General features: G+C 59.9%; 1 long non-coding RNA gene across 1 annotated transcript; it reads right to left on the bottom strand.

Moving 5' to 3' along the window:
* On the bottom strand, nucleotides 1,170-5,010 carry LOC106503235. Its single transcript, XR_001296859.2, has 2 exons — nucleotides 4,355-5,010; nucleotides 1,170-2,275 (listed from the first exon to the last, which is right to left on the bottom strand). It is a non-coding gene; the product is annotated as an uncharacterized LOC106503235 (long non-coding RNA).

Below are 5,235 nucleotides of genomic sequence, written 5' to 3'. Positions count from 1 at the left end.
CGAGGCGGCCCCGGCGCCTTGGAGGGGACGGGGCGGGGAGGGGGGCCTGCCGCCGCCTCTCCCACCCTGTCCGCGGGTCCGCGAGACCCCGCCGCCCCGCGTCACACCCGGCCGCGAGAGCGAAGGGTGGGGTGCGCGTGTCCCCAGAGGTCAGGTGGCGCGGGCGGGGGTGGGGGGGTGGGGGGTGGGGAAGTGGAGCTGGAGGTTTGGCTAGGGCGTGGAGGGGGCGACCCCTCGCCTGGGAAGCAACCCCCACCCCGGAATCAGCAGTAAGAGGACGCTGCGGGTCCAGGGACCGAGCCCCACAGAGAGACCTCCAAGCCCTGCGCAGGGGGTTGGGGAACGCCGCATTCTGTGCTGTGATTTTTCTGTTCTGCAACTGGCAGTGCGAGGCCTCGCCCAAGGTCATCTCAGGGCTGTGCTCCTGGAAGTGCAAGGCCGCCCCCTCCTCCCTCAGGATGGAGAAGCCCAGGAATCCCTTGGGAGGGGACCACACGAATGTGGCAGCCCCTGGCTCGGGTGAGCAGGGAGGCCCTGGGAGGAGGAGCGAGAGACAGCAGCTGCACTTCTGCCCAGAAGCGGGTGTGTCCTTCTATCGTGAGGATGGAGGGTGGTCAGAGAAATGATGTGATTTTTTTTTTTTTAATTCGGTGCTGGGCTTGGTGGATTTATCGTGTGCTTGCTGCATCTCGTTTCATCTTGTGGCCATTTAACGGCTGAGAAGACACTGGTGCAGGGAGGTGGCATCACCTTGCAAGGAAGTGTGGCCTGACAGACTTAGCCCCAGGCCTCCCCAGCCCTGGGGCACGGCCAGGCAACCCCAGCTCAGGGTCTTTCTTTTCTTTCTCTCTGACAGCCACACCAGTCTGTCAGTCTCCCTGCTCCAGCCTCCAGGGATCCTTCACAGGATCAGGGTCACCTCTGCATCTGGTAGCGTAACCTGCAGCCCATCACCCAACCCCTGCCTCCCGCCTCTCACCATCTCCCACTAGCCAGTTACTTGCCAGGCAGCATAGGGACTTGGTAATAAGTCCCCCTTTCTGCCTTTGCCTCTGCCACTCCACCTGCCAGGAATGCCTTTCTTTCCCCTCCCCCCAAATGCAACGTGGGAGTCTGAGTTGGATCCTAGAACAGGAAAAAAAAAAAAAAGACAGTAGTGGAAGAACCGGTGAAATCTGAGCAAAGTCTGTGAAGTTTAATGAATTAAGTACCAGTCAATTTCAGTACAACAGTTGTACCATGACTTGTGTAAGATGTTAACATTAGGGGAAACCAGGTGGAAAGTCTACAGAAATGCTAATACTGACTTTGGGGCCTTTGTGTCAGTCTAAAATTATCTCATAATAAGAACTTCATTTTTTAAATGCCAAGGAGGACTTCCCTGGTGGTCCAGTGGTTAAGACTCTGTGCTTCCACTGAAGGGGGCACAAGTTCAGTCCCTGGACAGGACATGTAGGGAAGTTCTGTGTGCCGCAGTATGGCAAAAAAAAAAAAAAAAAAAAAATCCAAGGAAAACCACAAAGTTTTCCTACCCTCAGCTCACTGTCCTATTCTCCTAGGCTTGTGGGTCAAATGCAAGATGAGTGTTCTATCACATAAAGCCTTCTCCAGGGTGCTGGGCTGGCTCCCATGGCAACAGGCACAGCCCCTGGAGTGGTTCTGTCTGTTTGGAACAAGGGTCCCCAGACTGCCCTGGTAAGCAAAGTCAGGTTCCTGCTGGCTTGGCCCACCTACCTCTAAGTTTCAGATCAATAAACAAGAGTCAGGCCACATACTTCCGTCTCTGGTCTAGGTGTCTAGAGGGGTTTGTTCTGCCGGCCCTTTACAGACAGGCATGCAAAGTCCAGCTGTCCCAAGGCACCCCAGGAGCCCAGGGCTCCAGCCCCAAGCCCTGTGGAGCCTCCATGGTGGCCAGATGCTTGGGTACTCAGGCACTGGTGAGTTGTCAGGTGCTGTCTGCTCATCCTTGCCGTTTGTCCTGTGCCAGGATGCACTGGGCCAGGCCTCTTCACGTGTCATCCAGTTGTTGCTGCATGAGGCAGGTAGACTGAGGGTCACAGGGTGTCCCCCCCAATGAAGTTGGGAGGTCAGGTACACAGAGACACCCAGGCCAGGGCTTCACTGCTCCGGCAGTGGAGAGCTTCAGCTATCTTACAGACAGGCCCTGCTGGAGTTTCTGGGAGCTTCCCATCTCACTATGATGCAATGGGAACCGAGGAGGCCCTTGGAAGAGTACTGGGCTGGGAGTCCGGACCTGAGTTCTGGGTCTCAATTTCTGTAAAGAAGATGGGCCAGTGATGTGAGCGATGTTTGACCCACCAGAGGCTCTGAGGGTGGTGGCCCTCCTGCACTGGACATAGGTCTGGGGACAGGATGCCCCTGGATGGCTCAGTGAACTTTCCCCAAGCCTCACTACTGAGGATTTCCAGACCTCTGGCCTCAATGTCCCCAGGCATTCAGTTTTCTTTGATGAGTAAGATGTACTCACTCAGCACCTCCATGTGTCAGACCTGAGATTCTCTGGAGCAGCAGTCTCTGCACTCTGCTTCCAATGGTGCACCCCCAGGCCTCATTCCCCTGGGCCTCCAGGGCCAGTGACAATGCTCTCTACACCACTGAGCAGCCTGCTGGCCTGGCACAGAGGTCCAGAAGTGGTCACAATCTGCTTTTCACCTTTGCTTGCACACATGCCAAGAGCACACTTTGCCCACCTGTGTGAACCCTGCTCCCTATGGTTAGGACTTTTCATGTCTGCACAGTTCTTACTCTTAGTGAGCTGTGTCCACAAATTGCCAAAAGGAACCAAGGATTATACCCAGAATTCTGGGCTTCCAGCTGCTTCATCATAGCCCTACCTCAGCATGTGGCTAAAGACAGAAACCAGGGTGCCTGCCAGACCATAGCACTCTGCACATCCTGGTCCTGTGTCTGTCCAGTCCAGCTGCCAGCCTTCTGCTTCCCTCCAATTAATGCTACAAACCCCATCACCCTGCCCCCCATGCCACCCACTGCCTTGAGACAGAAATTCAGCCCCTTACCCTGTTGCTGGGGGCTCTCATGGCAAGCTCTGATTGACCCTTCCACCCCCTCACCTCACACACCACCCACTCACAGCCCTCCAGCCCAGGACCAGCATCTGCCCAAAAAGATTTTCCCATTGGCTGCTGCCTCTGCAGGCCTCCAGGTCATCCCCTGGCTTTGGGACAAGTCCCCACCTCCCACCTGAATGCTTGTTATTCAGTTTGTCCCCGCCCTTGGCCCCAGAGTGTGGTTCTCCTGAGGCAAGGTGCAGCCGGTGTCCCCTTATACTTGGGAGGGAAGAAGGAATGGAGGGGGAGGGTTTCCAGCCAGCCCTGCTGGAGGGAAGGGCCTTCCCTGAGAGTCAGAAGGGGGACAGGGGAGCAGCTGTGCTCTCCTCTGTGTGTCCCTCTCTAGAGCTGAGAGGGAAAGGAGACCCAGCCAAGGCCTGACTGCCCCCAGGAACCCTCTTCCAGTAATGCAGCTGGTAGGCGCATGGGGCTGCTGGCAACAAGGGTGGGGCCCACCTCCTGCACCTCTCGCTCTGGCCCCAGGCTGCGGGGAGCTCGCCCAGCCAGCCGAATTCTCTTGAGCTGGACTAGGTCGGGACTGTCCCAACAGGTGTCCCCACCCCTGGGAGGCGGATCAGGGCAAAACACAGGGAGGAGGCCGCTGGTCTGGTTCTGTCTACTCCCCTCCACTGCACCAAAGGCTGCCGCTGGGGTGCGCAGAGTGGTGCGGGACGAGGTCAGGGCTGAGGTCGAGTCGGGTCACCCAGGCCTTCGCGGCACCCCTCTTCCTGGGCGGCACCCCTCTTCCTGGGCTCAGACTTCCCGGGGAAGCCGCGCTCCGGGGGCGGGGCCTATAGAGCCCAGCCCAGCCCACTCCGGCCCCGCTCACTCTGGACTCTAGCTGGCGGGGCCCAGGGCCGCTTGTCCTAATTTGGTCCCGGGGCGGGTCCCAGGCCTCGAGACCTAGCGTGTCCCTCCCTGTCCCCCGGCTCGCCTCCACCTCCGGGAGCCTGACCCCAGCCCCAGCACCGGCTTTCCCTGGGCCCTTTGGGGTCAGCGCCGGAGTCCCGGGAGAAGCTAGGTCCGGCGGGAGGCGGAGAGAGTGCGGAAGAGGCTGCCGCCGAAGCAGCGCCAACTGGACCCGGAAGCCTGGGGCACCCTGCCACCCACGGCCATTCTGCGCCCCCTCTGTTAGCGGGTTTCGGATCTGGGGCCGCCCGTTCACCGCTCAACCCGCATCTCCGCAACGGGGTGCGGGCAGGGCACCGCACGCGTGGCCCTGCAGACTGGGCAGGTGGGCGCCAGTGCCCGCACGCAACACTCACCTCTCCCGATCAGTCACGGGCTGGGTGCGGGTCATCCCCTGTAAGCCGCGAGTTTGCAGGCTTGGGCCAGGAGATGGCGCTCTGGCCGGTCGCGGCGGCCCGGAGCGTCCAGCTCTAAAACAGGTCACTGTCATTCCCAGGTGGGCCGCCAGGTGGATCCCCCTATCCCGGCAAAGTGCCCCGGGTCGAGCGAGGACTGGGTGAGTCGGGGCCGCACCTGTCAGCCCCACCCTAAACCTCCACCCGGCTGGCCCGGGCCTCCCGCACAACACCGGCAGCCACTCACCCGGGCTGGGGAGGTCGCTGTCGGTGGCCGCTGAGTCACTGCCGCCCTAGGGTGACAGGGAGCGGCTTGGGAGTGGCCGGTGACTCCAGTCAGTACTGACGCAGGGAGACAAGGTGGGATTGGGGTCAGCCTGTACCCAGGGCAACAGAAGAAGGGAGGGCCAGGGCCACCACTCAGGAGGCAGGGCCAGCCCACCCCTGTGTCCCTGTAACTTCTGTTCAGGGAGCAGACAGCACCCACAGACGGACTCCAAAGCTAGGGCGGACCCTGGGCCTGAGTGTGTCTGTTGAATACACAGCTGGTTTAGATGGCAGCTGCCATACTGTCTGCTCACTGGACATGCTGGGTTATTTCAGCAGCTAGGCCACCTGGCCAGATGGCCTTAGATAACCAGTTCGGAGAGAAGGAGGAGGCTCAGAGAGGCTGAGGTTAGTTTGAGAACACACAGGATGATTGGAGGGGTGGGACTCTGAGCCCCTCCCCCAACTACACACATCCTGCTGGCACCGCCAGGCCAGGGTTGGGGGCCGAAGGGGTGTGTGTTCAAACCACTTCTCCAGAAGCCATGCAAGGGCTGTCAGCTGTGGGGCTAGGT

This window comes from Capra hircus, chromosome 19, assembly GCF_001704415.2.
Source record: "Capra hircus breed San Clemente chromosome 19, ASM170441v1, whole genome shotgun sequence".
In the NCBI taxonomy this organism is placed as follows: domain Eukaryota; kingdom Metazoa; phylum Chordata; class Mammalia; order Artiodactyla; family Bovidae; genus Capra; species Capra hircus.
The sequence above is the reverse complement of the archived record's forward strand: the minus strand, read 5'-3'. Positions and strand labels throughout refer to the sequence as shown.